Below are 23,960 nucleotides of genomic sequence, written 5' to 3'. Positions count from 1 at the left end.
TTTCAGATACTGTGTGTGTGTTTGTGTGTGAATGTGTGTACTCACTTCCAAGCAAGAAGAGAGACGGAGAAAAAAGTATCAACAGAAATTGTTCTCTTCCCTTAAATTTATAGACTGAGGGGAACAGAGACACATAAACAGACCTTGTAATCACCACAGAAAATGTTAAGTTCAACAATGCACAAAGAGACGATGAGTAAAGGAAAGGAAGGACAGAGGTGACTGAAGGAAAGGACAGATTCAGGAGCCATCTCAGGTTCATTCAATTATACAGATTTGAAAAAAAAAAAAAAGAGAGATAAAATATTAACAAGGTTTTGTTTCATACGGACAATTTGAAATCATGTGAAGCTCTGAACTCAAAATGCATTGACATGGTTCTTTTCTAAACTACTAGGTCAAATGAATTGAAGCCTTGTTCGTACTCTCACCAGATGGCAATGACATGTTAGCTGGCAAACAAACATGTGTGCCTTCTAGAGGTTTGGTCTTAACTTAAGCAAGTTTTCAGCTATGCATGGTCTTTATGTACCGTGTCCTTGCAGGAAGTACAAGTTATCTTGCATTTGGGTGTAGGTGAGGAGAACTAGTAAGACTTAGTAAACAAATAACGAGCAAAGAAAATGCTTTAAGGAAGAAGGAACAGCAAAGGCTGACTTTCAGCTCCCTAGCTTCTGTGGCTCGCTACCTGGCAAAACTATTTAATAAGGTATCTTTAACCTGAAAAAACAAGTTCCTCATTGAAAAGTGTGCAAAGATGTGTTGGACAATTGTGTGTCAGGAATATTATAAATGAGATTCATGAGTCTCATCAGCTGTTGGACAAGAGGAAAGCAAAGGTTCCCTCCAAACAAGAGATCTCAAGATGAGGAGGTCTTCCCTGTACTTCTGCTCAATTTCCATGATCCTCATTGTGAATACCTTTCCTTTGGAAATGCCTGTATCGGTGAGGGTTTAGGACTCTCAGCGCTGCCTCCTTGTGGATGATGAGCTCCTAAGGCTGCCGGTGTTAGTAATACTAAGAAGACTATTACTTTAAAAGGTAATAGTCTTACCCTATCTTACAGATAAAGAAACTGAAAGGCAAAAAGATCAACTAACTTGTCCAAAACCACACATGTGAACCATGAATGAAACTCAGGAAGGCTGAGTCCATGCTCCTACTTATCCCACCAGCCCCAGAGGAGAGATGGCTCTTGGCTTCCTAGCTCTGCAGGCATAGCATATGGTGAGAGTGGGGGTTCTTTGAAACACAGGGTCCCTGGAATGTCTTTTTCCAGGATCATCTTCTTTCCTGTGACAAGTGACCCTGCTACCATCTCAGGACTGTGGCTCCAGCAAAACTTGGAAGAAGCAGGCAAGCACCTTTGAACCTCTGCTCCACTGAACTTTTCCTTTTGTGCTACTAGTCTGTTAATCTCCTGCATCCCAGGGTTAGAAACCGCCAATTTCTGCAGCTACACCATTCCAGATTTTCTCTTATTCATGTGACTAGGCTAGTCCTGACAACCTCTGGACTAAAACCATGTTACCTTCATTTTCTGCATTCAGAGGGAACTAACCTAGAGAAAGGACAGTAAAATAAAAAGTAATTTTTAAACTCATATATCCACTCTCCAATGTTATTATAATGATGATGAACAACATTTAGAAAGACCAGGTGGGTGTAATGTTTACTATATCTGTTAATAGCAGCTAGAAATCTGTGCTAGGCACTCTCCCTGGTGTAATATGTATGGAAGAAGGTATTAGAAAATCCAACTCTCCTTGGCTTAAGTAAAAGTAGAGATGAAGTATTAAAATGCTGCTGGGTAATCTTAAAAAGCACAGAAACTGGACTATGGCTAGATCTCAGAAATAAATGGAACAACATATAACTTGGGATTCATTTCCCAGCTCATATTCCCCACTCCTCTCTTTACATCCACTACACATCCCTTCCTCACTTTCTTTCTCTCTTTCTCTTTTTCTTTCTTCTCCTTTTTTACTCCCTCCCTTCCTCCCCCTCCCTCCCTCCCTCTTTTCCTTTTCCCTCCTTTCCTTCCTTCCTTTCTTCCTTTGTTCCTTCCTTCCCTCTTCCTTCCTTCCTCCTTCTCTCTCTCTCTCTCTTCAGACCAAATTCTTCTGCTTCTCAAGTCCGCATGGCAGGAAGAACAGCTACTTTAACATCTCTTGGACTACAGTTTTTACTGATAGAGGACAAAGAAAGAAACTGACCCAACTCCCTGGCTCCCAAGTCTGAACCTTGAGCCAATGAGCTATGACTAGGAATAGAATCAGCACAGTGACTCTCGTATGGCCGCATTAAGGATGAGCGGAAGAGACAATTATTAGAGAAGAAGAGCTGAAGAAACAGCCCTCTGAGTGTCTTTTCCAAGCAGCTACCACACCAATTAATGTACCTGGAAGTTGTCCTCTGTGAGGTAAAGTATGCCAGGCAGCTCTGTCTAATGTACATGAAAACCATCAGCATGCGCTTTGGTTCACATGTGCACAGCATGCATGCAGTTGGTATTCTGTAATAATAAATACTTATTGCACATTTAAGGCCTGTCAAGAGCACTTAGAAATCACAATGTTTCTTTAAGGTAGTAATGCAATTGTCTCTACTTCAGAGAGAGGAAACAGAGACTGAGTTTTAGGGAAATGAAGTGACTTGCTTAAGTTTAGACAGCTGGCATATGTTAATATCAGCATGTGAATCAGGCTCTATCTGACCTTAGTCTCAGCACTCTTTGCCACCAAGACATTCTCTTTTTAATTGAGAAATATAGATTAAGCAGTAAGCCCAAATGCCAAAATTATATATATATATATATATATATATATATATATATATATATATATATGTAGAACAATGAAATACAAAGTAATTTTTAAACTCATGGATCCACTCTCTAACGTCATTATAATGATGACATTTCCCATATTTTATATATATATATATATGTAATATAACCAAACTACCAGCTGTGTAGATACAAAATTTTGACTTTGATTCCTCTCACCTACTCAAAATGAAAAGCTGACACTGCCCACCTTATTAACCTCAAATGACCTCAGAAGGCATTCCAGAAAAGAAATCCAGCTACTCAGCAGCCTTAAGAAGAATCCAACACCATGAAACTTTTTTGCCTTGGTTTTTCAAGGAGGTCTTCTAAGTCCCTAAGAATCAGAGGTGATTCTATGACATGAACTGTCCCCTACAGAGAAAGGTCAAATAGCAGCCTAATCCCTATTTGATACCATTCATGGCTGAGGAGGCATTTGCTGTGTTTGGAATTCTAAGTGCATGGCATGAATGAACTCAGTTTTTGCTGTTTCTGTTTTTATAGGTGAGAAAAACGAATACGTGAATATTTAATTTGGCCTAAAACTAGAATCACAGACAACTTTCATATAAATAACAGTGCAAGAGATACCGGAAAATCCAGTGTGTGGTATTGACAGTCAACAGTTGGTGCTGAGAGATTTGAGGTCAGACCCGTCCCGCCGGCCTGGCTTCTCTTTGCGCCACAGAACCCTGTCCTCTCCTCTGTGGAGGTGGTTCTCAGACTGCCCTAAGCATGCTTGTTTCCTCCATCTCCCACACCAGCCTGCGTGTGTATCATCATAGTATTTCCAGTATCTAGCATATAGACACTAGACATGAAAGGCAAGGAGGAAAAGGGAGACAAGGAGGGGGAGAGAGGAATGGAGGAAGAAAGGGAGGAAGGAAAATAGGGAGAGAGAGAGGGAGGGAAGGAGAAGGAGGAAGTAAAGAAGGACATGGAGGGAGGGAGAAGAGCTAGGGAAGGAGGGAGGTAAGGAGGGGGAGGAAGGGGAGAAGGAAATGAAGGGGGGGGGAAGAGAGGGAGGGAGGAATAGAAGGAAGAAAATAGGAAGAGAGAGAAAGAAGAGGAGGAGGAAATGAAGAGAAGGAGGGAAGAGGGGAGGAAACGGAGGGAGGAAGGGGGGGAAAGAAGAGGGATTGGGACATCCATACAGGTTTCTTACAGGAGAAAGTACTTAGTCCACCTGTCTTAACATCAAGGCAAGTTTTTGCACAGGCATCTACAAACCTTGGTGAAGATCTAGTTGACACGTGCAGACCACTAGCTCTGGCAAAGAAACCATACCCGCTGAGTGGCCACTGGACTCCTTGATCCTGGCTGAGAAGAGCAGAGCCTGTCCCTAAAGGCACGCAAGCACACAAGGCAGGGGCTGGTGCTTCCCCTTTGTGGAGGAAAGAGGCATGAAAAGTGGAATCACTCCCTGGCCAACATGGTTTGTGTGGAAACGACCGTCAGAAGAGAATCTTCTCAGCCTTCAAGGAGATCCTCCTAGTTAGGCCAATTAAATTTCCATTTCTCTTGTACCTTCAACTCCTGTCTTCAGAGAAACCCAAGCCCACAAAGCAGGCACTCTGACCCTATCCAGAGAAAGAGTGTTAATTGTGTAACTTCTAGCTGTGGTGCTTCAGTCATGTAAATTGAAAAAGTAAATCTAATTTGAGAGATATGTAAATGACAAACTGAAAGAATTAATATTTAGCTGTGTGGAAAACACAGCTTTCCTCCTCATTAGAAGGCTGATTTCTCTGTAAACAGAGGAAAAATGAATTGTTGGAAGCTCCTCAAAATGTGCAGCTGAAGATGCCTTTATATTAATGAGGAAAGTGATGCTGATTAATAGGCAGCCCCAAATCCAGAAAGAAGGTTTCCTCCCTTCTGTCATCCTGCCAGCCTGGGAACAAGTAACCTAGCAATGTCCCCAGGCAGAATGAGAGCACAGTCCCCTGGGTCTGTTACTGGCTGGAGCACTTGGAATCTGATCTTTCTCCTTTCAATTACACTGACAAACATGGCTAGGCTTGAACAAATTGGCTCCCATGAATTAGTCTCCATTATTACAGAACTCCAGATCTTCCGAGCCTCCCTGACCATAATTAATCATGACCCCTCTACTGTAGCCCATGGCTAGTCCAGGAAAATATTTTCTGACAGTTTAGCTAAATAACAGTATTGATTTTTATCCTTAATACTTTCTTCTACTCATCATATCTCTTATACCGACCTAGTGAAGTCCACGTTTCCGTGGCCCTGTAGACAACATTGTGCAATGTGTCCTTTAACACAATCAAGCAAGGGACTAAAATTCCCATTTTACAGAAAAAGAATGTAAATCACAGGATGACAGAAATACCTTGATGAATAAGAACCAGAGTCTTCTGCCTCCTAGACTATCAGTTCTTATCTAGATCACCTCTGTCTGGGGGAAGAGCTTTTATCTGATTCTGCCACCCTCTGGGTCACACAAGCCAGGGGCCACCTAGGAATGAAAGCAAAGTATACATTATTCATTTGCCTTTTTTCTTCCAAATAAGAAGAAAAGTAGCCTCCCCTTTCCGGTTTATGGTCTGCATACTGACCATTCTTTGTTCCTCCCTATGCAAAGAGAGAGTTCACTGTCAAAGATCAGAGGCCAGACTTCATATGTTACCCAGCTCTGGGCACTGCAACCTGTCCTCAATTTCAGGTAGCCTTTAAAGACTGGTGACCTTTGAAGCTCATGAGAGATATGTCCCTGCAGTGGATGAAGACCTAAGCAAGCAAGAAAAGCCTTGGTAGGGTGTGGAAACATATTCTTTGGCCAGGAGTCCAGCCTGCAGAGATGCAGGTATAGTGAGACCTGAAGCTTATGTACAATTTTGACAGCCCCTTTTAGAAATGTATACAAAGTTACTAAAACAAAATTTTGTATAAAATAGAATAGTTACTTATAAAGAAAAGATATATCATAGTATGAAAATTTTAGAAAACTGACAAATGCCACAAACATCATAAAATGAAGATAAAGAACATAATATTTGTATTAATTAACTGCCTAATATACTTTTGTTTGCATCTTTCCTACATTTTCACCTGTACATGCCAATAATTTTATGACATCATTCTCAAGGCAGAGAAGGGAACCATAACTCAGCCTTTTCCTCTTCAGGTTTCTCCACCACTGCCCATTGGCATCCAGTGCTGGGCCATGTAGGACACAGTCACATGGCAGCATGGCCTCTGGCCTCACATCCTCCTGTCAGCACCAGGCAGGTAATCTCAGCAGGTGGTAAGAGCATCCTGGAAGCCATTCATACAGCAGGACAGTCAGCTACAACTTACCTCTGCAAGGAAGTGACTTTGTGTGAGTCACAAAACCCCAACTCACTGTAATTGCAATGCAACTCTCCGTTTAGCTAGATCCAAGAACTGTCTAAAACCACTCCAGCAACAGCAAATTAATAGGATTTGTCTGGAGAAGGTGGGGAGAGAGAAAGAGTGGCCTTGGCTGACTACGTTTAAAATATCTTAACATCACAAATTTTTTAAAAAATGATCATTTGGGGCTGGGTATGGTGGCTCACGCCTGTAATCTCAGCACTTTGGGAGGCCGAGGTGGGTGGATCACGAGGTCAAGAGATCAAGACCATCCTGGTCAACATAGTGAAACCCCGTCTCTACTAAAAATACAAAAAATTAGCTGGGCATGGTGGCACGCGCCTGTAATCCCAGCTACTCAAGAGGCGGAGGCAGGGGAATTGCCTGAACCCAGGAGGCGGAGGTTGCGGTGAGCCGAGATCGCGCCATTGCACTCCAGCCTGGGTAACAAGAGCGAAATTCTGTCTCAAAAAAAAAAAAAAGATCGTTTGATCATATTTCTAAGACTCCTCCCCAGATGTTGAAAGGGACTCATGGCAAGTGCAGAACCCTAAAGGGAAGCTTCTTTATCTTTATGATAAAAATACTACTGGGTCCCTTCTTAGTCTCCCTGCCCCAGCAGAAGCAGAGAACAAGGAGGAACTCTGGAAGAAAATATCTTTAACAGATTAACAGATCTGGCATTAATTAAAGCACCTAAAATCACAGGCCCAGCTGAAAATCTGACCCAAGCATGCCTGCGATGAACAGACCTTAGTTAACAGCAGGCTGCCATCGTCACAGCAGATTTGGTGTACATCCACAGGCTGAAGTTCTCACTCTTTCCCAGGACCTAATTGGCCCACTCATCCCTCTGACAACCACACTTTTTCTAGGAAGGAGGAAATCTGGCTGTGCGAGTTCAGCAGATAAACACTTTAGCCCAAATCTTGAGTCTCTGTTTGGTACCCAATGATCTCTTTGGCTTATGTAATAGAAGGGCATGGCTGGGCATGGTGGCTCATGCCTGTAATTCCAGCACTTTGCGAGGCTAAAGTGGGTGGATCACTTGAGGTCGGGAGTTTGAGACCAATCTGGCCAACATGGCCAAACCCCATCTCTACTAAAAATACAAAAATCAGTTGGGCATGGTGGTGTGTCCTTGTAGTCCCAGCTACTCAGGAGGCTGAAGCAACAGGAGAATCTCTTGAACCTGGGAGGCGGAGGTTACAGTATGCTGAGATAGTGCCACTGCACTCCAGCGTTGGAGACAGAGGGAGACTCCATCTAAGAAAAAGAAGAAAAGGAAAAGAAAAAAAAGAAAGGCAGGTGCATGATCCTCAGCCCTAGTGTTAGGCCCTGACTCTCCATAAAATGCAACATGTTATCCTCAATATTAATAAATACATGCACATGTAATACAGGTAGAGGCATACCATTAAAACAAAAAGTACTTTAGGAGTCTCCACCTACCGCATGATCCTCCCCATGAATTTGATAGCCTTGTTAAAGACAGAGGATTTGAATAGCTGTACATCTACTGATATGCTTCTTTCTTATTTATGTCTTTAGTTAATTCAGTGGTTCTCATCTAGTACACAAGACTACATAAGATTGTACTTTTAAAACTGTACATATTTTAATTTACAGGTAGTAGAAAGGTTTTCAAGTGAAGTTTTAATGATATATGATTTTCACCTTACTTGTTGACTTTTGAACTTAACCACCAAACAAAATGTGACTTCACAGTATTTTTGTTCATTAAATCAAGAAAGTAAATAATTTCCAATGAATAATTGTAAGATAGACACTTTGGTCCTATACCTGGGGATGGGGAGAAGCAGAGTGGAAGCAATAGTGTGCAGCATTCTGATAAACCTCCCTAGACACAAAAAGGAAATTGCATCTCTAATCTCAGTATCTGATTAAATATGAAAGAGAGACAGGGTGGTGAGAAAACGTCACATCATCTTGGATAACTCTTGAAAGGAGGGCTTCAAAGCTCCACATCATAGGGCTTTTAATTGAGATTCCGTATTTCTCTTATGAATATGAACTTGTACATTATTCAAGGAAATTACATTTGGTTATAAACATTGAAAAGACTTGAGGTTTTTTTTTTTATTTTTTAATATCTGTGTTATTCAGATGGTAATGAAAATCAGAAATTTCAAACCGGCAAATAACAGCTAAGAAGAGTACAGCAGGGAGCCTAGAAGTCAATGTATTTACCCAGTTATCTGGTCAAATCTCACTAAAGGCAACTCCAAGAGATGACCCCCTGCTTCCTATTTTTTTCTTCTGTTTCTAGCTGATACTAAACTTAGATTTTCTTTCATTTTTAAATTCTTCTCTTGTTATGGGTCGTTTAAATGTGATTTTAACTCACATATGTAGTTATTCTACTTGTTTTTTGATGATTGATTTCCAATCTGATTTTATTCATTGATCCCATCAACAAATATTTATTCAGTACCTACTATGTACCTGATGCTATTCTAGGCATTGGAAATACAGCAAGGAGCAAAAATCCCAATGACAATCTATTACATTAAATCACATGAAACTGCCATACTTGTAAGTCAATAATAGTCAAGATTCAACATTCTGACATGGTGCAAACTAATGTTTGGGAAACAAAAATATAAACATAATTGGTAAGGATTTCTGTAGTGTTTTAGAACCTCTTCTTAGACTATAGTCTTTTACACAATGCGCTCTTCTTAGACCCACCACATCAGGTGAACTCTTTGTACTGACTTCTTATCCCAGCCTTAAAATCTGAAGCTCAGTCGAGGAAGCAGTAGGTGGCCTCAGTGAAAAAGCTACATTCTGTAATTTTCCTACCATCTCACTTTTGCTTTCATACATTTTGGCCCATGATGAATGTAACTTTCTTATTGGCTCAATGATGGATTTTTGAAGCATTTATCATTCTTCTTTCAAGAGTTTTGTGGGTTTCTTTTAAATAGGAGGTTTGAGAGGAGACTAGTTTAATAATATCTAAAATAAAGTAAGCTGCTGGTGAATCTTGAGAGCATTTTTATTATACTATTACTCCATATAAGATATACTGAGAGCAGATCACATGCCTGATAAACTAGACGTTTGTTCAGTTTTGATGGTTCTGGCTTTTGGTGGGGTGTTCCTTTTAACAGAATTTTGGAATTAAGTTCTGAGAAATTTCAGGACCTTCTGCAGCCCACTGATGAATGAACTTCTATGAACCTCCTGAGAGTTACGACACACCCATATATTTCTAAAAGAAGCTATAGTCTGGTACAAAGGGCAAAAGAGAAAACTGGCTTCCCAGAGATAACAGATATTTGGAGGCTCTTGTAGCACTAGGAGGGTGCAACAAAAGCCCCGAAACTGGAGGGAAGAGGCTCTTCCACTCATCAGCTTTGTGAGTTTTGATACATTCTTAACCTTCCCAAGCCTCTGCTTCTCAAGTATAAAGTAAAGACAAGTTCCTCCATTCCACAGATTGTTAAATGAGAGAACATACATTAAAGTGCTTTGAACACTAAATATAGTTTCTGCTAAATATATAGAAAGATAGTTTTCAAAATGGGAAAATAAAATTCCAAGGAAAAGCAAGAATGCATGGAGTGGGCAAGGGAAGGCAAGGGAAAAGGGACAGTGGTCGCAGAGCACGCTGCATCGCTGCTGCCACTGTACCAGCCCCTTGGGTCTCACTCAGGCCAAAGATGCTCCAGAATATGAGACAAGCCAGTTCGGGAGCAGACTGGACCCAGCTTCAGTCAACATTACTGCCAGTTATTTGATGACAATAGAACCCAACATGGTGCAATGTATGTTGACATGTCATGCCTTACATGGGAAGGACAGCTGTTCCAGGGGCAAGTTAGCTTTCCCTTCTGTTCCAGAAAATCCAGCACAGCAACATGGTGCAAGACCATCAGCCTGTCAGAGTAGGCAGACAGCTCAGACATGAGCAGGAAGGGAGAGCCCCTAAAAAAAAGGGAGGTCTGGAAAATTTCACACCCCAAGGACCATCCAAAACATACAAGCTAGATATGAGCAGAAAGGAGGGGAAATACTTATGCAGAAAGGAACACCCCTTGAGATGCCCAGTAATCACTCACTCTGCAGTTAACTGGTCAGAATGCAGTTAGCTGCATGCTGATAAGGAGGAAAGAAGACAACAGAGAAATTCCTAAGAGATAGGCAGGCACAATCTTATAGATTTGACTCCCATGCAACCTTCCTGGGGTGGCAGTAATGAGTAATGCAGCCATTAGGTAGAATTCGTATCCAGCACTGGGCCCATGTATGTGCAACAACTAATAGTAGTGATAAAAGAGATAGAAATTATTTAGGCAGATAGTGAGGGTGAAAGATTTCTCAGCAGAACTTCCCTTCTAACAAAAAGCAGCCCTAGACATTACTTCTTTTCTAACAAAGAGCAGCCCGAAAGATTGAGCTACAAACATAGATAAGGAAGCCAGAAGCTCACACAAGGGGAGGCATCTACACCAACAGAAAAGGGCTACCTGGGGGCCAGGCGTGTCCACCATGGGGTTCCATCTTCTCTTTTTTGTCAGCATGTGTGCAGTAAGAAAGAACTGGGCAACAAGGAGAATCTCAGACAGAGAACCCACCTGCATATTAAAAGATGGGGGAGGAGGCTGCCAGAGATTCACGCCCTATGCAGATAGCACACCTGGTCCCAACTCGTTTTTTGCACCTATTTAGATATGATACCACCTCCCCACTAGCTCATGTGTAAAAACCCCTGTATTTCACTGTGGATGTAGGATACAGTAAATTCCTCTTCGAAGTTTAGCCTATTAACTTCCTTTAAAATTCAAGAGGGAGGAAAAATTGTTAAGTCCAATGAATTCTGAGTTTCTCTTCAAAGAACCAATAGTCAGTATGTTCAGCTTCCCTGTTCTTGGTTCTCCATTTCAAAGTTTAACTTCCTCATTCTTTATGCCTCCTTGCCCCTACTTTCAGTAAACAACCCCTTTCGACCCTCTATCACCTCTTCTGTCCTTAGGCATCCTCAGTTACCTGCTCTGTAACTGTCCTTCCAACTGAAACTACTTACCTCACCACTCTGGTGCATAGCCTCCCTCTCTTTAAAATAGCCAATTGGAATTAGCTTAGACTGTGCAGTCCAACCCTAGCCAATAGGGGAAAGACACAATAGTAGGGACTAGCTGCATTAGGAATAAGACACTCTTCCCTGACTTGTCCGGTGTGCTCTTGCCATTGCTGCATCTGCAAGACAAACTGCTTCTATAAAAGTATATTGCCTTTGCCTGAGTGCTATTTTCACTTTGCAGCACCAAGCATTTACTTCCAACAGTGGATGAGCAACTCATTTTCCTGGGTACCCTCTCTGCAGCACAGAGCTATTCTCTTTCCTTTGCTTATTAAATTTCTGCTCTTAACCTCATTCTTTGTGTGTCTGCATCCTTGATCTCCATGGCCACGAGACAAAGAACCTCAGGTGTTACCCCCGACAATGAGGCTGCCTCTGTAAGGAAAGGTCCCACAAGGATGGAGTGGGAATTAGATGGGAAAACAGGGGGGGACATAAGAAATAAGCGGGAAAAATAGACAAAGAAAAAGGCGGAGGATTATGACAGAGGTTGGAATTTCACAAACAAATCTGGTATCATAAAAAGCGAGTACAGAACTCTCATGGACTACTGGCTCATTCTCTTTCAGCAGCCCATTCCGCCTCATTTTTCATAGTGTCCTATCTCTGTGAATAAACTCTCTGCTCTCTATTTCCCTTCAATAAATTCTCTTTCTTTTGGAGGTGGGAGTGCTAAATTTTCTCTTGGCAGAATTCTTGCTTCCAAGTATTACTAAGAAACAATTCTTGCACTTCCCAGCAACAAGTCCATACCAAATAGCTGCATCCTCAGCATGGTTGTAGGACAGCTTAAGGCATATGAAGACTCCATCATATGGTTCCACTAGATGTTCCTATTAAAGAACATTAAGAATGTGTGGGTTTGCACCAATGACATGTTCAGGCTTGCCCCGTACAACATGGGTAGACCTCCTCCCAGCCAGGCACTCATGCTGTTTCCTCCTGCCTCCTCTTCTCAGTACTACTCATGCTCCTCCAGTTGCTCCAAACATCATACACAAATGAGCAGGGCTGTGGTGGGAGTGGGCGCAGTGCACTGATGCCACCGCCATGCTGTCTATGATGTTTGGATGCTACTAGTTGCATGTAGTGGGAGAAGTTTGTGTTGTACCAGCACATGCCTTAGGAAGACTTAAATAAAGCAAAGGTTTGTCCTTTTTTAAAAATCTACAGACAAGTTGCTCTGATAAAGAAGTGAAGGAGAAAGTAGCTGCCTCACTACTCAGACATTGATTTTTTTCAGATATTTCAATATCTCATGATACAATAAAACCATATAATTTGTTTCTCTAAAAAAAATAAGAATTAAAAATAAAAGAAAAAAAAAAACTCTGAATTAAAGTCAGAGTCACCAGATGACTAGATAGAGAATTTCTAGGCAATTAGAGAAGAAAGCATCAGTGACCTTGAGCATGAATTCACAAAGAACAGTACAGAACCTGTATTTACACACTGCTGGTGTTTTAGGGTTTGCATTTTCCATGGCAAAGTGGGAACAGGTCAAATGAAGAGAATACACTGCTTTGCAAACAAAACAGCTGGAGGTCACATCCTTGCTCCACCACCTCCTCAGAGTGTGAGCCTGGGCAAGTGAAACCACATGACAGAACCTCTGTTCTTTATCTGCTAACAGGTAACAAAAATGAACATAGATTCAACACACACAATCCATAAAGTGTCTAAATATAAAAGCTCTATAGATGTAAATTCATTCTCCGTTGTACATAGTATCACACATAGTCCTCATACCAACCCTGTAAATCGCATGATCTCCCTGAGAACTAGATTATAACAAATGTCTGGAGAGCTGATGTTGCCTGAGGTAGTACAGTAAAGGTATATTGTTGATCCTACCAGATGAAAGCCAAACAACTACTAAAGATCTGTACTAAGATACCTAAAGAAAAGGGCATTTGCCAGGTCAATTTTTTACTAGTCCCAATTTGCCCTTGTATTCCTCTAGTTAGTTCATATCCATCTTTTCTTCTTGACTGATGGCCCTACTGCTTTAGGCTCTAACAATATACACTGAACTAACAGTGTTTCATATGCTTTGTAACCAGCTCCCACAACTGCATACATCCAAATCCTACAGTAAATCCCCTATGACATAGAACTCTTAGCATTTCTTCTCTGATCTATGCTAACTACAGAGTACACAATTTAAGTGGTGAAGCTGGAGCTCACACCCACCTCGTCTCTAATGCTGATTCCAGGTGCCTTCCACTAAACAACTGCTGCCTCCACCATAATCATTTGGGGTCATGTCACTGGAGGGTATTGGTGGTTTAAAATGAGGTGTTGGCCATCATTCTCCCTCTTTAGGAAATGGAGACATAGAGCTATAAGAAGACCTACCAAATAGTATGATGATTAAATGTCTGGTTCAAGAGAACAGATTAACAATCTGAAGTCAGCCTTGAGGGGAGGTCTCTGGGAGCAGGCCCTATCCTAGGGACTTCCTTCAACGTGGCCCATTCAGCACTTTCGGTTGCAAATTGCTTAATAAAGACAGAAGGTGTGTGGATCGAATTTTCAGATGACAAAAAGGTGGGTCAGCTAGCAAAAAGGCTGATTGATAGAATCAGGAATTCAAAAGACTTGACAGTATGAATAATGAGTCACAGCTAACAAGATGAAACTTAACAAGGACAGAGAGCCGTTTTCACCCTACTCAGCCCTACCCTGGATAGCGATGGTGCCAACAGCCCTCACTACACTGGAAGATGGTGCTGGGATATCACTGGAGCTCAGTGTATGCCGAAGCACAAGATGCTTAATGACAGGTTTGCTTTAAGCAAATCCTCCTGAGTTCAAAAACCATCTCTACAAACACAGGCTTAGAGAGACTTGGCTTAACAGCAGTCTTTGTGAAAAAGACATTGAGTGCAATAGCAATCAATGCTATGACGATGGAAGTATTAATTAGCACTTTGGCCTCATTATTCAAAGTATGCTGTTTCATTACAAGTTGAAGATCATTTTACAACTTGGCATTACTCAAAATCACAGAGCTGAGGTTTGGGATACAATGCTAAAGACTACATTTTGGGACAAAGGGTTTGACTAATATGGTGATGATATATGATTAAATCATATAAAGAACATATTAAAGAGAGTGATCATAAGAGTTGGTTTTAAATAATTTAAAGTTTTCATACATATGGAAAGAAGTCAATTTTTATTCATATTTATAGATGGCAAGTGAACAGAAACAAGAGAAGGGAGGACTTTTGCTCACTGTACACAGGCATGTAACACAGCAGTTATGTCTGGGGTCTGGAGCCAAACCACTTAGGTGAGAGTTCACAATCCACTCCCCAGCCATGTTGCAAGTCACTCAGTTTCTCTGGTCTCAGCTTTCTCATTCATAAAATGAGAAAGAAGAGAGTAGCCCCTCATGTATTTGTTGTGGGGACTGAGCGAAAACAAACAGTATTTACCTCAAGTGGCTTTTGTGAGGATTAAATGAGGCAACACATATGTGTTGAGCTTTTAGAAGAGGTCACATGGTCCAAGGTCAATAAATACTCACTAGATTTATTATTATAAAAAAGTGCATTGTGATGTTTATAGCTATCCCCAAATAGAACATCCTGCAATGTGAGCAAACCATTTAGTCTGCATGTGTTTAAACTAAGACAGGCTGTTCACTGATCAGGGATATCGTAGAGTGCTGTTTCTCATACTTTAATGTATGTGTGAATCACCTTTGCATCTTATTAAAATGTGAGATCTTAATCAGCAGGTCTGGGGTGGGGCCTGGTATTCTGCATTTCTAGAATCCTCCCAGATAACGCTGAGGCTGTCCAGGTACCACACTCTGAGTCGCCAGATTGCAGAGGAATTTTTGCACTGGATGTGAAGAATAGCCTTAAGTCCATTCTAGAACATTCAGATTTTGTGATGTTATAAATCTGTGAATGGTAATTGTGTTAAAGCCACATTGTAACTGAGTTATCTAGAGCAAATGACTTAACCTCTTACCTTGCTTTGATAGTTTCTGCAAAGCATTTTTTAAGAAATGAGTACTTTTAACAGCAAAATCCAAAGTCCTCAGATGGAAGCAGAACTACTTCAACAGAGGGTTTCATTTCCTAATTGGCTAAACATCTGTTCCAGTTCTGAGCACAGATTTATCTTTATCAAATACTGATTGGTCTCTGGCTCCTGCCGGCTGCTGTGTCCTGTTGTGTCGGGGAACAAAGCAGGGCAGCTGTGGGAAGTCAGGAAGCCTCAGGAGGGAGGCCATGAAGGGCTTAGAGGCAGAAAAGAGAGAGGCATATGTTTCTGGCAGGCACGGGAAACAGAAAACTTGACTGGCTTAATAGCTGGATAGAACCAGATCAGGGGCTAAGAAGAATCATAAAGATCACCGGATCCATTGTCCTTCATTTTCAGATAGTGAAACAAAGATTTTGTGGGAGGTGATGGTCTTCTGGAGGTAATACGTACAGATGATGTCAGCACTAGAAACCAGGAAAACTGGGTCCTGATCCAGTGCCTACCCCTGGCCCACACCTGCCTCACACCTCCTCCTAAGGACCCCCGCCCCAGGAATGCTGCTCAGACTTTCCACAGCAGTTTTTTCTTCATGCTTCAGTTGCCCCCAGGGTAAGGAGAGTTGAGGAAGATTCTGAGGAGACAGAGAGCAATAAACTGTTGTTCACTCAGGTTAATTTCTCAGGACAAAGCTACTCCAAAAGATCTAAAAAGCATTTCTACACCATTCAGCTTGTTCTCTGTCTCTGATTTATGAATATGTCAAACAGCAAATGGGACCCAAATACCCATGGCCTTGACACCCTCTTAAGAGCCAAGGGCCAGATTTAAGCCCTGGTTATCAACATTTCTCCCCTGTAGGCTCCTGGGTTCTCTCCTGCACCCTTGCCCTTTTCAATTTGTGCATGGTCCTTGCCTCAATAAGAATCAGAATTAAAAGGTGTTCTGACATTAAAAGGCATGCCTACTTTTCTTTCTGTGAGGATTGGGTCACAGAAGAGCAATGGGGTGACTTAGAAGCTTTAGAGGAGAGAGGGGAAGCTGAGATGTCACCCAGAATTATTTCAGACCCATAAATCCCTATTTCTCCCCCAGATTCCATGTCTTCCTGTTGGTTGAGAGCTTAGACACTTTTGGAAGAGCATCAAAAGTCATGAATTCACACTAACATGAAATGACTAGCATCAAGACCTGTCCTGAGAGGCTGACTCTAGGTGACCTCCACTTAACTGCAAGCCTTTTCTACATGGGCAGATTGTCTCTTTCTAGAATGCACTGAGAACCTATGAATGGAGTTTTCCACTCCTGGCTTCCTGTATTCCGTGTAGCAGTTTAGGAATGAAATCTTATCTCTGTATACAACCTAATCGTCTCCCAGAACATGTGGCTCTACTTCTTACTTTATAAGTTTGCTGAAGAAAGAATCAACAGTAGCAGCCATCCATCATTTAAACAAAAGAAGATGCATTACTTTTTGCCATAAAGTTGTAGCAACAGTTCTAATATATATATATATATATATATATATATATATATATATATATCCGCAAAAGAAGAGTTCCTAAGTACTGGTATTATTGAGAGACTTCTAGAATCATGCATTTGTTAGCCACTCTGACACAGCATTGATGGTCCAGCCTCCAGAGTACAGCCAACATTAAGAATTCAGAGGCTGCTACTCAAAGGTGAGGTGGTGAATGATTCTCTGTACTGATTGGGTAATTTTTCAGTTTCCATAGAACTGAAGGGTTGCCACCCATTTATAAATGTACCCAAGTCTGTGATACACATGGGCGGGCAGCAAAGCCAATTGCAGGCAGCAGAAACAGTTTGAGCAAGGTAGTGGCATTGTCGCATTGATTATCACCTAGGAGGCGTTGGAAGAATGGAAAGGACTAGAGGAACAGCACATTGCTCTTTTCTATCTTTTGCTGAGACATCTCGCCAACATCAGTTCATATTGAAAACTGCTTCCATGATTAGACCAATGCACTAGAAGATATGGCAGAGTAAACATTTTACCATGCAACTTGACATGGCAAATGAGTTACGCATTGGAAACAGATCATATGAACAATTCAAACACAACCTAGTAAATGCTGCTGCCAACCCTGCAATCCTGTGCTTGTCATCCGTTCTTCAGCTTCAGCATCACAATGGCAGGCAATAACAGAGCCAATGTCAGAACACAGCTCCCCACAGAGAGGAGAGCTCCCAAGAGGATGAGTAAAAGAAGGATGTGCGTCAATGTCCTGGGTATAACCAGCTGGGGCTGGTGTTGTGAGGGGTAAAGGAATTTATCAAGATAGTTGTGGGTAAAGAAAGGCAAATTTATTAGAGAAAGTATGAAAATATGTTACAGGACTATAATAGGCAGCAGAGAAGAGTGTGCAAAGAGGCAGGGGCCAGAGGGATTTTTTATAGGGTCATGCTGAAGGGATGACTGGAACATACAGAACGAGGTTGTGCTGCTGGGGCTACTTGTGGACTTAGGTCTTGTGCCTGTGGGTTGTTTGTGATGAACTGTTTCTCAGAACAACTGTTTATTGCTCTCCCTGACCCCGGCCCTCCCCTACCTGGGTCCCTTCCTCATTGTTGCTTACTCATCAGGACTCCACAGTCAAGACTACAGCTGTCCTCAGTAGTTAGAAATTCTCTTCTGGATATTTTTCATGGAGGCCTTGGTAGTTTTCCACTGCCTCAGAACAGGCCAAATCCTAAGGGATGACCACAGAGAGGGAAGACTGTGTAGAAAGATCAATGAGAAATGACCACTCTGGTTTTGCTTGTGGCTGCAAAGTCAGAACTAAGAGGCCTCTTAACCATATTTGCATGCAATTTTCTGAGTTTGCTTTAATGGATATGACATTTCATTAATTCTGATTCATTGTGTACTCAAGCCAAAACACATGCAGTTTAGCTCCATTTACTGACAGAAAATAGAAGCTGAAAAATCCTAAGTCAGAGAAATAACTGAAGGTACGTAATTACTCATTACCCAATCAGCTACAAGGTTCAGGGGGCAAGAATGGTTTGGAGATAAATTGCAACTTTTGTGAGTGAATCTGACAGTCTGGGTTACTAGGTATGTTTCTTGTGATTAATGACACAAGGAAGAAAGGTTTAAAAAAGGTGTTTCCACTGATTCTGCTACTTCTAGGCTGACCCTTAAAATGTTTCTACCAGTTACCAAGGAAAACATAAATTACAGTAGCAAAGCATGAATTTTATAAAAAAAATACAAACATATTACATCCATAACTTCTTACTCTAATTTAAAAGAAACTCAAAATGATTAGTTTTAGGATGATGCCAGAATGGCTCATTCAGCTACAGATCTCAACTTTCTCAGAAAATGCCCTTACTAAAGAAAAAAAACAACACAGTTGGAGCTATTTATCATGGTCAACTAATGTTAGAGTTTAAATATGGCACAGTTGCTGCATGGGTTCTGACATTGTTCAACATTTGTATATTAATAAAATAATAAATTATTATAATTTAGTTTTCTCATTTTTGTAACTTTCAGACTTCTGGGTGTCAAGTGGGTACTTGGCAGGTAACTCATGAAATGTGTCCCAGAGAACCTTTCTGGGATTGGGAATGCTGTATTAAGATAACCACACACACACACAAACACACACAAACAAACAAAAAACACCAAAACATTAAGAAGCAGAACCGGACGGTATCCTGTGAACCAACAAATGGAAGGGTCTGATGGGGCTGAGATGTAGAGAGAAGTCTAATTCACTGGAGATTGTTCAGGAAGGTTTCACATGGAAGGAAAGGCTTGTATGGGTCCTTGAGGATGAGCTGGGATAGGTTCCAGAGAGACAACAACTTGAATAATACAGTGGCAGAAATAACCCTGATTTGGGGGAGAGGAAGTATTTCAGTAAGGTGATGGTAAGATGATTCTTATTCATAAAGATCAGATGAATATCTGTTCTATGTTCATGTTATTGGGCAATGATTAGTACCTCAGCACAATGGGTGGTAAAGGCAAGAGAGGTGGGAACAAGAAGCCATGAAAAGGAGACTTGGGACCCAGGGACTTGTTGGGACCCAGGGACTTGTTGGGACCCAGGGACTTGTTGGGATCCAGGGACTTGTTGGGATCCAGGGACTGGATAAACAGGTACATGAGATGTTGTGGCTGGCTCTGAGACCGTTCACCTGACAAAGAGGTCGGGAAGAGAGACAAGCTTTAAAGTAAGATAATTCATTTTTTTGCAAGAAGATGTGCTATAGAGAATGGCAAGTGTGGAAGATGTGCCAGTAGGCATCTGGATCAGGAAGCCGTGAATGTGGGACTAAAGCAGAAGTGCGCCCACAGAGGAAGGTCCGGGCACAGACAGCAACCAGCTCGGTGTGGTTACTTGAGGCCAGCACCACATACATTTCCCCCAGCACCACTGCTGAAGCCTCACATGTGCATTCTTCATGGGAAACTCCTTTCCCAACCCCTCTTTACTATGCAGGCCTCGTTCTGAACAAACACAGGACTAACAGCCAGAAAATATGTCAGCATCTATTTATGGAGGACAAGTAAAGCCATGTGTGGAAAGAAAAGGTCCTGTTAATATTCTGTTGAGAAGGTTCAGCAGATGGTATGATGGGGCGGATATGGCTTTAGTAGTCACTATAGTTGATTTGTGATTAATGTAAGCATCGAATTTGAGAGTCATAGGATCCTTTGAGAGCATTCAATAGGGTGTTTTGAAACGTTTTCAGTCATGGAAATATTTTTTTAAAATAAAAACTAAAATGGAAATGTAAACAGCTAAGCTGCTCCTGTTGGAGAGCTGGGTATGGGAGTTTTCAGAACCCAGGAGACACCTCCATGAAGTACTGCTTGTTCCAGTGCAGCTGTCCTATCTCACAGGCGGGGCTACTGAAGCCAGACTGGGGACTCCAGAAAACACAGGCATACAGGGACTGTGACACAGGGCTACAGGCTCCCAGGTTAGGACCACCATGCTGCTCCAGGAAAAGAGGAAGAGGCCCCAACCCTACTCTGTATTACATCACCCCAGGATATACACAGTAGAATATTGTTTAAAGTCCCCTTAAAAAATCAGTAAAAACCCATGCATATCTTTACCAACAACAACAACAACAAAAAAAAAAAGGCAGAGTTTATCTTCAGAGATGGGATAGAGGCCAGGAGAAGGCACTCTAGGGTTCAACCTCTCCCCCAGTGCCAAATCATAAAGTGAAGCCACCGTCCACAGAATCTGCCAGGTGCCGCAGGGCAGAAGCGTCACTTCCTCTGGTTCCCTTAGCTACACGAGGCTGCTTTCAGCATTCAGCTTCCAAGCCATCTTTGTGCATTTTGTAGCAGATCCCTCCCTGCAGTATCCCTGCTTGAAATTTCACCCCCAACAAAGTGTCCTGCAGAGCCTGGCACTGCACAGCTCTGGCTTCAGGGAGAGGTTGCCTGGGGCTTTCTTCCATTTTGAGAAGAAAGCAAGAGTCTAATTTGCTGTGAACTGTCATGAGCAATAAAATGTTCATTAACTTTAATTGTAAACACTTTAAGTCCCAATCATTGTAATGAAAGGATAAATTGAAAAATCAAGAGTTAAGTACCCTTTTAAAATTTCATATCTTCTATCTTCACCTGGCCTTTTAAACCAGGCAAAGTCAAATTAAACAATGCATAGAGTGCCTGCCCCCAGCTCCATCTGAATAAAACCTTACCCACCCAACCTTCAAGGTCCAACTCTGATAAATCCTCTCTCAACTGGAAGGAATCTGCCCACTCATGGTACCCAAAAGCATTTTTCTGGTACTACTAACAATGGAACTTATTTTTGTCTTGTCTTATGTTTTATTTGTCCCAATTACACTGAGTTACCTGCCAACAGATACGTCACATCTTGCTCATTCCCATCATTTTAGATCCAGCAATAGTGTCTCCTGTGCAGATAATGCTCCAAAATAATTGCAGATGGAGCAAATGAATGGTTAATTTTTTTTGTTTGAAAATGAATTATGAAATACTGAAAAGCACTTTTTTAGTCTATATCTGAAACTGGATTACACATGATTCTGAAGAAGTCTAGTGTCACATACATCATTTTGCTTTACAGTCTCACACCTAACACTATCCAATTAATATATTTGCTACCTTGATATTTACATACTGTAGTGGAGTACCTAAGTTAAGATAACCAATTTTACACTTTAATTCTTGTTTCTGCTTATGATAATTCTTCAGTTCATTATAACTAGGCTTTAGGAAAAGGTATGGTCAATGACTTCTGAGGAAAGAGATTATTTGAGACAAATACTTAAAATCTATGTTTTTAATTCAAAAGCAGGTATCCAAGTCATCAAAAATGTTCATTTGCTTTTCTATGGGAAAAATTAAGTGGGAATGTGCCCTGATCCTGGGAACTTAGCCTCTTAGCAAAATCAAATGGCACAAGTCACATAATTTCTGCTTTATCCTTACTGTGATGAGAACAGCAATTGAAATGACCACTCCATAGATTACAAGGTCTTCATTTGTGCAAATGATGACTGACTCTTTCTGCCCTCAAACTGCTAAGATTAATTACGTACAATGCCTAGACTGAATGATCTCCAACAAACCAGCTTACTTTCGTGCTAGTATATCTAGTCCTACAGTAGAGTCAATGAATGTTATCAGAATAAAAATTCTGCTGCTTAGAAAAAAAGAAGGCAGAATGGCTTTGTGATGTATCTACTTGGGTAGCCTGAACTACATTTCCCAGAGTTCCCTTCACTGTACATGTCTGGATAGAAAGGCACAAGAGAGATTCTCAGGAAATTTTGGACAGAGGGTAGAAGGAAAACAGCAAACATTTTGTAGCATACACACATTGTTACTGATGTGCTGATGTGCCTCAGTGATGTGAAACAGCATCAAGCCCAGATATATGTGTTTAAGTCTATTACAAAGGTCCCCAGCTTCTATAAGACACCTTCCTCACAAAAGACAGAGGCAACAAGAGCAGACACAAATTTCAGTGCATTATTGTGGGGATGTAGCTTGTGTTTGTAGAGTTTCACCTGTGCTGCTGATATTCCAGCCTGCTTGTGATCTTCCTTTCTTGACTGTCTGCCTTGGACTTCAAGATCCAGCATGAGAGGTGGAGACAGCCTAACAAGGACTGTTTAGCCAGCCACCATAGTTAAAAAAGGCAATTCTTTACAATAAATCCATACATTGATGGATGATGGATAAATAGATAGAAGACAGATGATAAATCAATTGATCTCCTGGTTCTACTGGTTCTGCTTTTCTGGTTGAACCTTGAATGACACAAAAGTTTTCTTCAGGCTTCCATGTCAGGATGACCGCATGGAGCAATATTTGCATATACATTGTGCTGGCTGGCTATCTTTTTATATAACTTATAAATAAAAATGTGTAATTGGAAAAAGAAAAAACTATTTGAATTCTATCTCTATCTCTCTGCTGGATATTTAAATTCTATTTTCTTAATGCACTTGGGAGACAGTTCTGGATTCAAACCCTGGCTCTGCAGTTGTTTTAATCTGTGTAAACTTGGAATCAATGCCACTTAATTTCTAACACTCACTGTTCTTATCATGAAAATGGGGGATAACAATTTTTCTGGCTTATAGAGCTAATATGAATATTAAGCGCCACAATATATGCAGAGTTCTGAGTGTACTGCCAAGCATAGAAGGCACTCCCATGACCTTCCTTTATCATCTTTAGAAGGTACTCACGTATTTCCTTTCACATCTTTCAAATCCTATCTATTGTTTCATTTCCCACCTAAAACCCTTCCCAACAAACCCAGCCTACAATGGCCTCCACCTCCTATTCTACAGTGCTACTGATGTTAACATCTTTATGTTCTATATTCTGTGTACCTCATCAGCCTGATGTTATGTTTTCAGATCAGGGAGCAAGTGTTATACTTCCATATCAATAAAAAGAATTGCAGTTGGTTAGCACTCTACCTCTTATCATGTGCTGTGACATATATTGCCAACTTAGACCCCCACTGTGAGAACAGTTAACACTTGTGGATATGATAAAGTGGCCACAGTCTGTAATCAAGGTATATTTTCAAAAGCATTAATCTTATTTTATTGCTTGTAGTCAGGAGCAGTTTGAATGGCTATGAACAAGGGAAAGCTACTAATAGATGGGCTGGTTATTAAATAAATGCTGATAACTCAGACAATACCTAACTTGACCCCCTGAAGTTACTCATCCAGATTTTGGAAAGAAGGAAATAAGAAAAAGGTGGTGTAAATTATCAATATCCTTGGTTTAAAGGTACTGCTGAATCAACCATCAGCGTCCTTGTGACCGGCACCTATTGTAGGAAAATTCTGGGGAGCTGCAGAGTGGAATGTTGTCTTCCTCCTATCATCAATATGGAGTCCTCCAGCTGACCTAGTATCTGTTACCTTTTTCCAAGGCAGAGATGCCAACTTTTGTGGGGAGTAAATCTCCTTTAAAATGTCAAGAAATGATTTTCCTCTAAATGTTAATATTTATTGATTTATACATTCTACTTAAAAAGATTCTATGAATTGTGCAATTCTTTTAAGATAATTTGTATTTTATAAATCACTAACTTATCAAATATATGCATTTCAAAGATTAGTACATAAATGTGCAAGAGTTTTTTTTCTATCTACCA

At 41.1% G+C, this 23,960-nt stretch overlaps 1 long non-coding RNA gene and 1 pseudogene across 1 annotated transcript in view; one reads left to right on the top strand and one right to left on the bottom strand.

The window, feature by feature from the left end:
• LOC141583701 (uncharacterized) overlaps positions 1-23,960 on the bottom strand; it is a 312,231-nt gene that overhangs the window by 25,506 nt on the left and 262,765 nt on the right. The gene's annotated exons all lie outside the window — the stretch shown is intronic.
• LOC120368133 (nuclear transport factor 2 pseudogene) lies at positions 9,894-12,338 on the top strand (annotated as a pseudogene).

The sequence above is a fragment of the Saimiri boliviensis genome, chromosome 1 (assembly GCF_048565385.1).
Source record: "Saimiri boliviensis isolate mSaiBol1 chromosome 1, mSaiBol1.pri, whole genome shotgun sequence".
Lineage (NCBI taxonomy): Eukaryota > Metazoa > Chordata > Mammalia > Primates > Cebidae > Saimiri > Saimiri boliviensis.
This window is presented reverse-complemented; position numbering and strand designations above follow the sequence as displayed.